Source organism: Lagenorhynchus albirostris, chromosome 3, assembly GCF_949774975.1.
Source record: "Lagenorhynchus albirostris chromosome 3, mLagAlb1.1, whole genome shotgun sequence".
Classification (NCBI taxonomy): domain Eukaryota; kingdom Metazoa; phylum Chordata; class Mammalia; order Artiodactyla; family Delphinidae; genus Lagenorhynchus; species Lagenorhynchus albirostris.
Window position 1 is genome coordinate 148506445 of NC_083097.1, and position 10239 is coordinate 148516683.

Genomic DNA, 10239 nt, shown 5'->3' on the forward strand with positions numbered 1-10239 from the left:
TATTCAGGTATTCCACAGATGGAGGGTACATCAAGTTGATTGTGGAGATTTAATCCACTGCTCCTGAGGCTGCTGGGAGAAATTTCCCTTTGTCGTTGTTTGCACAGCTCCTGTGGTTCTGCTTTGGATTTGGCCCTGCCTCTGCGTGTAGGTCGCCTGAGGGCGTCTGTTCTTCACTCAGATAGGATGGGGTTAAAGTAGCAGCTGATTAGGGGGCTCTGTCTCACTCAGGCCGGAGGGAGGGAGGGGTATGGAATGTGGGGCGAGCCTGCAGCTTCAGAGGCTGGCATGACGTTGCAGCAGCCTGAGGTGTGCCCTGTGTTCTCCCGGGGAAGTTATCCCTCGATCACGGGACCTTGGCAGTGGCGGGCTGCACAGGGTCCTGGGAGGGGAGGTGTGGATAGTGACCTGTGCTTGCACACAGGCTTCTTGGTGGCTGCAGCAGCAGCCTTAGCATCTCATGCCCGTCTCTGGGGTCCATGCTGATATCCGCGGCTCATGACCATCTCTGGAGCTCATTTAGGTAGTGCTCTGAATCCCCTCTCCTCATGCACCCTGAAACAAAGAGGGAAGAAAACGTCTCTTGCCTCTTAGGCAGTTCCAGACATTTCCCCAGACTCCCTCCCGGCTAGCTGTGGTGCACTAGCCCCCTTCAGGCTGTGTTCATGCAGCCAACCCCAGCCCTCTCCCTTGGGATCTGACCTCTGAAGCCGAAGCCTCAGCTCCCAGCCCCCACCCTGGCGGGTGAGCAGACAAGCCTCTCGGGCTGATGAGTGCTGGTTGGCACCAATCCTCTATGCAGGAATCTCTCTGCTTTGCCCTCTGCACCCCTGTTGCTGCGCTGTCCTCCATGGCTCCAAAGCTTCCCCCCTGCCATCCCCGTCTCCACCAGTGAAGGGGCTTCCGAGTGTGTGGAAACTTTTCCTCCTTCACAGCTCCCTCCCAGAGGTGCAGCTCCTGTCCCTATTCTTTTGTCTCTGTTTTTTCTTTTTTCTTTTGCCCTACCCAGGTATGTGAGGAGTTTCTTGCCTTTTGGGAGGTCTGAGGTCTTCTGCCAGCATTTAGTAGGTGTTCTGTAGGAGTTTTTCCTATTTGTGGGGAGGAAGGTGACCTCCATGTCTTACTCCTCTACCATCTTGAAGCCCTCCCTCTAAACTGCTTGACATTTAAATTGTTTGGTGTTTTGCCATTCACAATTTGCCTTTGCAAATAAAAGGCTGTCACAATTCTGAGTTGGAGGGACTCAGAATTGTGACATGAGAACATCTAAAGTGCCATATCATGATTCAAATGTATAGAAAAAAAATGTGATTGTAAGAAAAGAAAATCCGTTTGACTATAATGTTTGTGGCATCTTCCTTCTGCTGTTCCAAGTGTTGTGATATAAGGTGGTTAAATCAACAGCTATTGGATGACTTGTTCCTTCACTCCACTCAAGTCTCTGTTCAGAAACTATGACTACTCAGTCTAAAGTATCCCTCACTTGTTACTGTGTAAATTCCTATTCCACTTTATTTTCCTTTGTAATACTTATCTCCATCTGGAATTATATTATTTGTTCACTTGTTTATTGCCTGCTTCCTTACTGGAATGTCAGCTTCATAGGGCAAGGAATTCATCTGTCTTCTTCATCATGCTATCTCTAGTGGCTAGAACAGTGCCTGGAAGGTAGCAGGCACTCAGTAAATAATTGTGAATAAATAAATATACATATAAATGGATAAATGACTTCTAGAGAAGATAATTTAATTTTAACATACCACTTAGCCCAATAGGAGTAATACTAATATAGATACGTTAATGCTATACATTTAACTAATTTGATTCAATCTATAAACAGTTATTACTAATCAAACTTGGAATGAGAAGGAGGAAAGAAAAGATTGGAGAAAGAGAAGAGTGCTGATAACTTCAACTCACAAAGTGAGTGGTTGAGAAACATGAAAAGTGACAGAGCAAGAAATGGAGGTTTAGGTTATTTAAAGTTGCAAAGGTAATCAATGGATAAAGTGCACACACACACAAACTTTGGAAGGCAGAGAAGGATAGCAAGGAGTTAGAAGTGAACGATATATTTATCTTTTATATTAGAGGCAAGAGTTATTATCTAGAGTTGATAAAGTAAGGGAAAAGGACTAAGCATATATCTCAGAGTCATAGAGTCAATGAACTAAATAACTTTAAATAGAAACAGTAAAAATTCTCAGCAGCATGTAAACATGCTACTTTTCTCCCATCTGAAAACAAATTACCTTTCATTCCCCATTTAGCTTCTGTCCCATTTCTCTGCTCCTCTATAAAACAAAACTCAAAGGAGATTTATACTCCTAATTTTCACTTTTTCTCCTCCCGTTCTCTCTTGAGTCACTCCAATCAGGCTTTTGTCCCTCACAATGCCACTAAAATAGCTCATCAAGTTCACCAATAACCTCTATGTTGCTAACTCCAAGTCAATGTTCAGTCCTTATCTGTCAACCCATGAGCAGCATTTGACCCAAAAGTCACCTCATTAACAGAATAAGAGACAGATTTGTTACTCTCACCACTTAAGAAATTCCAAGGGTTTAGGAGCTCTATACCAGAAACTGGTTGAAGACCAAATATACACTTTATATTATAAATCACAGTATCACAGGCTGTATCTCTGGAGAGTCAGAAGCTACTCAGGGTAAGATAGGAGGTAGAGGATACTATTCTACTATCTCTATTACCACTCACTCCTCCTGACATGAGTGAAAAATGAAAGACAACATATGAAAATTTGTGGGAAGCAGCTGAAGCAGTATTTGGAGGAAAATTTATAGCACTAAATGCCTGTCTTAAAAAATAAGAAAGGTTGCAAATCAGTGACCTTTGTTTCCACCTTAAGAAACTAGCCACCCCTCCCCCACAAAAAAGAGCAGATGAAACCCCAAAAAGCAGGAGACAGGAAATAATAATGATCAGATTAGAAATCAATGGAGTAGATAACTGAAAACAAAATCCAACATTTGTTCTCCCTTAAAACTCTCACAAAACCCAGAAGAGAAGGGAATGCCCTCAATTTGATAAAGGGAATCAATGAAAACCCCCCAGCTAATATCATGTTTAATGATGAGAGACTAAATGCTTTCTCCTTAAGATTAGGAGCAAGGCAAGGATGTTCACTCTCACCATTTCTGTTCAAGATTGTGCCTAAGATTCTAGTCAGTGCAGTAAGGCAAGAAAAGGAAATAAAAGGCATACAGATCAGAAAGCAAGAAGTACAACTGTCTTTGCTTGAAGATAGCATTACCGTCCATGTAGAGTATCCTGTGGAATCTACCAACAAAAACAAATCTTGAACTAGTAGGTGAGTTTAGCAAGTTTGCAGGATACAAAATCGATATACGAAAATCAGTTATATTTCTGTATAGTAGCAATACACAATGGGAAATTGAAATTTAAATACTTATACCATTTACCAAAGCTTCAAAGATGTGAACTACTTAGAGATAAATCTGACAAAAATATGCAAGACCTGCATGTGTAAACGTTAAAATTGCTAAATTATGGAAAGATATTATGTGTTTATGGATCAGAGACTCAATATTGTCAAGAAGTCTATTTTCCCCAAATTGATCTGTTGATTCACACAATTAAAATCAAAATCCTTCTGACAGAAATTGAGAAGCTGATTCTAAAATTCATAGGGAAATGTAAATGACCAAAAGAGCCAGATGTTTGAAACAGAACAAAGTTGAAAGATTTACATTATCTGACTTTAAGACTTATTAGAAAGCTACAGTAGTCAAGATAGTGTTAGCATCAAAACAAGGAAATAAATCAATGGAACAAGTTTGTAAAAACTTGATTGTTTATGTAAAAAGATCAAATTTGAGCCATACTTTGCATCATATATAAAAGTTACATAAAAATGGGATATATATCTAAATGTAAAACCCGAAACCAGGAAATTTCTTGAGGAAAACGCAGGAGACCAGGACTCAGCTGGGTTCATCCATTTCCTTGCATACTTTCCAGAGCTAATCATGTAACAGAAGCCTCCAGGGTGATTTTTTAAATGCAGTTTTTTAAAATGGGTCTCTTAGCCTCATCCCAGACCCAGTGAGAAAAAATCTCCAAGAGAAGGACCTAGGAATCTATATACGAACAGTTCTCTGTGGTTGAGATCAGGCAAGTTTAGGAAACTCTGCTTCTAGTGTCTCCAGGGTTTACCATCAGTATCGCCTCTATTTCCCTGACCTCAGTTCACTTCCTTCTTCCTAACCTTCTCTTCCACACCATAGACCACTTACAAAGAAAAACAGTCAAGTTTCTTTCTCATCCTGATAATATCTGAGTTCAGATTAATTTTTAATTTGTTCATTATTATTATCATTACTATGCTATTACTGCTTCTAGAAGGCACCGTTGACTGGTGACTATGCAGCCCTACACTACAAGAACCCTACAAGTTTGGCACTACCTTCCCCATTTTACAAAGAGTAAAACTGAGGCTCAAATGCATTTAATAGCTTGCCCAAGCACACCCAGCTCACAAATCATTAGACCAATGATGTGAACCCAGGTTTTACCTGATTCTAAAACCCATGTTCTTACCCATCACATCTGCATGGATTTAGAGGCACAAGGAACTCTTTCCCATAAGGTTGGTTCATGTACTCATAACTATTACAGCTAGATATTGATACTGACTGAGTTCCAAACACTCCATAGGTAACAAAGATGAGTGTAATCTTCTCATCTTGCCCTGAGTAGCTTCTGACTCTCTGGAGATACAGATCATGATATTGTGATTCATAATAAAAAGTATATATTTGGTTTTCAACCAGATACTGGTACAGAACTCCTAAAACTTTTGGCATTTCCTAACGTGTGGAACAAAGGTGTCTCGTTATGTTAATGAGGTGACTTTTGGACCTGACCTAAGGGTGGGAGCTGGTTGCCAGGAGAACCAACCATGTGATTAGAGGTTGATCCCCAGGGAGGGGAGAGGGGCTGGAGGTTGAACCAATTGACAGTAGCTCATGATTTAATCCATCATGCCTGTGTAATGAAACCTCTGTACAAACCCCAAAGGAGGGAGTTTGGAGAGCTCCCGGGTTGGTGAACCAGAACACCCCATGCACCACCGTGCCCTGGCCTCAAACTCCATGGGGAGAGAAGCTCCTTTGTACAGGACCTCACCCTATGTACCTCTTCATCTGACTGTTGATTCATATCCCTTGACATCCTTTGAAATAAACTGACAATCTAGTGAGTAAACAGGTTTCCTGAGTTCTATGAGCTGCTCTAGTAAATTTAATGGAACCCAAGGAGGGGGTCGTGGGAATCTGCTTTGTAGCCAGTTGTCAGAAGCACAGGTGACAACCTGGACTTGGGATTGACATCTGAAGTTGGGGGCAGTCCTGTGGGACTGGGCCCTCAACCTGTGGGATCCGACTCTACCTCCAGGTAGTTGGTGTCAGAACCGAGTTGAATTGTAGGACACCCAGCTGGTGCTGGAAAATTGCTTGCTGGTGTGGGGGAACCCCTTCCCCCTACGCATTGGAATTGGGTCCAGAATCCTTACAGATGATAAACAGAAAACTAAAGAAGAACACCAGGACCTGGTTATTAAGTGCAATGAGAGAAATTACAGAAAAGAAATGGAGAGGAAGTGGACAAGGCCACAAAGAAAGGGAGGGTGAAAGAAGGCAAGGGAGGTGGAGAAGGCATTTGGGATGAGCCCTGAACCCAGAGTTTGCCCCCGTGGAGGACGGGGACTGTGTATAATGGCTTTGAAAACACTGACAAGGAGACCACCTAAATACCCACCTGGGGAGCAAGTTGAACAAACGAATTGTGACACATCGAACCTATGGAAATACACACCAAAATGCGTTTGGTTTTATTTATGGATGAGAAAAGCTATGGCGTCTTGCCAAGAGAGAAAGGCAAGCGCAGATAAGCGTGTATTATAGGATCCCAGTTTTGCAAAAGCTACCAGCCCCAAGACAAAAGGCCACCTGTACACATATTTTATGTGAGCAGGAGAGGAGAAAGGTTACATGTTTTAAGCGTGGGAAGCGCAGATGAGAAGGGGATGGGGAGAGATTACAGAGTAGAGCGGACACGTGTTACTTCCGTAAATTTTGAAGAGAAATTGAAGAGGGAGAAAACAAGTTTGTCCAGCATAAAGGATGAACAGAAGCAGAGGCATGGCACTAGGAACAAGACGAAAGACGTCCTGCCCTTCTGAGTGACGAAGCGGGTGGTGAAACTCGGGAGGAAGCAGGCTCCATTGGGGAGGTGACACTTTAAAAGAAGAGACTTGTGGCTTCTAAGTGGGGAGGCTGTGTGTCCTGGGGTCAAGGCTCCAGGCCTCCTTTGTCAGCCATGAGGACAGGACAGGCGGAGCGCCAGCGGCCCTCTGGGGAAGGCGGGGCTGCGGGATGGCAGGTGAGGCTGAGCCTTGGTGATGGGGAAGGGGAGGAAGAGCGAGACACTGCCTGGACAGAGGCTGGGCGAGCTGCCCATCGGGGCTGCTGCAGGGATGCAGGGAGGGGGCACCAGGAGGGCTGGGGGGAGGCCGGCAAGCAGCTGTTGACCCCGGGGCCATTCCAGGGTCTGGGCAGGGCGGCAGGTGGCGGCGCTGACACAGACCCCCTAGAACAGTAAATCCTCCAGGCGTGGGGGCTTGGAGAGAAAGGCTGTCAGCAAAATGGAGCTCTAGTTCACAGGGGGCTGCGCAGAACTCATTCTGTTTGCAGCTTGCTAAAACTCCTTTCCTCTTCACCTTGGCAGGCAGATGCCTCTGTCACTCCAGTACTAGGCATGTATGGCAGAGGGAGAGGGGCCTGCCTTAGCCTTCTCACCAAGAAGCCCATACGCGGTGCAGACTCGATGACTCTGATGCCCAGGGCAGGCACCTCAGGAGAAGCACCTGCACCCCATTTACCTTTCTCCCTGGCTCACAGGGTTGCAGGCTTTTCCTGGGACCACCCCCCTTGCATCACTGCAGAGGGCCACCTTGCCCCTGTGAACTTCTCTGGTCTTCCCAAGGTCCCTTGAAGCCCTTTGCTCTCCTCCCTGGCATCCCTGGAATCAATTTCCTCTTGCATGGAGCTGAGGTGAAGGGGGGTGGGATGGGGTGGAGGATGTCTATGGGCCTGACTTCGTCTCAGCCTGCCTCCTGCTGACTCCCTCTTCCTGGCCCCTGAGTCCTTCCCACTTGCCCGGCAGATCCCCCTAGCTAGGCTTGGTGTGTGCATGGCCTGGGACCTGGGGGTGAAGGAGATCCCCCCGCCTCTCCAAAGGAAATAGATACAGAATCCTGGGCACAGAATCACATTCTGGAAAGGAAGCTCTTGGTGAGCTTGGAAACTTGGTTTTCCCTCCACGTCCCCCACACCAACTCCCTGCCTGTTTTCTTTTGGCTCCGAAAGACAAAGTATTAGATCAGGACCTGAGGACTCCCATGTGGGGTTGCCGCAAGTTGGCATATGCCCAGCTGGACATTTGAGAGCTCCCCAAAAGCTGGGCTGCCTCTAGTATGCCCTCGACCACAGATCCCCAAAAGCTTTTGGGTAGGGAAGGGACCCCCAGCCACGAATGGCCTTGGTGTCCACAGCATCATACTCTTTCTCTGTCCATCTAATGGCTCCTATAAAAGAAAATCTTCTCAGACCCAAAGCTGCTTCTTCTGCTCTCCTCCCTCTGCTTCTGCTTCCCTACAGAGTTTATTTTTCAACATGGGTTTAACTTCTACCCTAACACCTTCTGCTCTGATGCTCCCCCGACTCTGTGCAGGACCTTCCATCATCTACAAGGGCATCTCCGCCTGGCGTCTGTCACTCGGCACTTCAGGTTCTGAGCTCGTTCCTTTCTGAAGGCACATTCTCAGAGTGGTTGGCAGATTCCCTGCCCTCATTCTCTCCCCACCTTCCCCTCCATGAAGACCCCCGATTTTGTTCACGAGGAATCAAAGCCAGTTGCGGCAACTCCATTCTCTTCTGTCAGTGATTGGCGCAGGAGTGAGCATACTCTTGAGTCTGAGCAAGGGGATGTAAGGGGGACTCTGCTAGGAGACTTCCAGGGAACATTTGTCCTCTTTAATAGAAAGATAAAGTTAAAGCCTGATAGTCCCGCTTGTTTCCTTCACACTTAGGGTGCTGTCCAATGGGCAAAGGGTGTCTGCATATGGAGGCTGCAACAGCCATTTTGCAACCATGAAAGACGAACTGCCACCAGATGGGAAGACCCGAAACCCTGGTGACTGGCCCTGCCTTCCTCTGGGCTTCTTGCAAAGTAAGGCCTGTATTGTTTCAGCCACCCTTCATTTGATAATCCGTTACTTGCAGCTGAGAGTATTCCAAGTGCTACCCAGGGTACCCAGACACGATGGATCTGCCTCCATCCCTTTAAAATCCATCCTGTTCATAGTAGCAACATTCTCTTTCTGCAACGAGGCTTCAGTCATGTCACTTTCCTTATCTAGAGTTGGTGGGAGTTCCTGATGATCTAGCAATTTGAGCCACAACTTCCTGGCAGGTCTGGCTTGAATGGAGAACCTCTCAGGGGAAGCTTGCAGCTAATGAAGCCACTATGAAGGCTACTACATCTTTAAAAGTCCACGTTGATGTTGGTTACACTGGCCATAAGGGGCTCTCACTGGGACCCGGAGAAGTGATTTTCAACCATGCATTAGAATCCTCTGAAGTCTTGTTAAAAACACGTTGTTGGGGGGACTTCCCTGGAGGTCCAGCAGTTAAGACTCTGCGCTCCCAATGCAGGGGGCCCGAATTCGATCCCTGGCCGGGGAACTAAGATCCTACATACCGCAACTACTGAGCCCGAGCGCTGCAACAAAGAGCCTGCATGCTGCAACGAAGACTGAGTGCAGCCACAATAAATTAAAAAAAAAAAAGAAGAAAAAGAAAGAAAAAAGTAGAACCAGAAATGCATCTTAAGAAAAAAGGTTCTACTTTAAAAAACCAAACCAAACAAACAAAAACACATTGTTGGGTCTCATCTCAGAGGTTCTGATTCAGATCTGGGGGAGTGTCGATTCACAGCATGTTTTGAAGTCATGGGCAGGCTTTGGGCAGTGGGGACTTGTTGAAGGGTTTTAAACAGCAGGGTGTTATCGGGCCCCTGGGGTTGGCTTTGTGATGCATCCTGGCTTCCTCCACTCGCTCAGGAAATCACAGAGGACGTCTCCCCAGTGCTTTAAATGGGGCAGCCTTTAATCACGAACATGCTAAGTGCCCTCTTAGAACCTGTTTTCCCTTAGAACTACACCAAATTCATCCTTTCATTCAAGAGCTTTAGGTGGCCACCTCCTGTGTGCTGGGCCCTTTATAGATAAGAGCCTGCATACATGTCTCCTCATTTGACCAACCCTATGAGATGGCAGAAGGGGTATTATAAACCATGTTCTCCGAAGGGGGACAGGGGACTTGGTTGAGGCCCCAAAGGAGGTAAGTGAGAAAACCAGGACTTGGACCTACATCTTCTTTTCCAAACCTGCTGCTCTGCCTGCCACAGCCCGCTGTTTTTTCCTCACATCCTTGGTGGGTCCAGGCTACCCCTTTGAGGCTCTGATGGGCACTTCTGGTATCTGATTTCCAGGAAGAGGGAACCCCGGACACGCAGCCCCAGTTGAAGAGAATTCTCCTCTTTGTGCACACAGATGGGGCTTTACAAAACTTACCACAAAGCCCGGCTAAACCCTTTGCTGGAGTGTCAGTGTGCAGAGCACCAAAGAGCTACGTTGACCATGTCTGGCCCCCATGTCTTTTGCCCAGTGGACACTGGCAGCCGCCTCCAAAGGCAGTGCCCTGGTCATCTGTTTCTAATGAAAACTTCACAACCAAACCATTTCGGCCACCTTGCACCTACTGTTTGCATTTATGTGCAATACGCGCTGTGCTTTTCTGGTGCCCAAAGGGGTAAACAAAAACAAAACAAAACAAAACAAAACAAGAAAACCCCTTGGCTTATTTGAAGAGGGAGGGGCACTTGGGAGAAGTCTCCTGGAAGCATGTTTGAGCTGGTGTGGGAGAATGTCTCTGAGAGTTTTCCGATGGAGACCTTGGAGGCCAAAATTCTATAGCCTTGAACAGGAAGAGTCGGTGGCAGGCCCATGTGTCTTATTGTTTCTGAACCTTGGACAAAATTAGGAGCAGCTGCTCTGGGCCAAGCAGGAATGCTTTATGATGTGCTGACATCTCCAGCAGATATTATAGCGAGCGCTGATGCCATCTGGGGAGGATG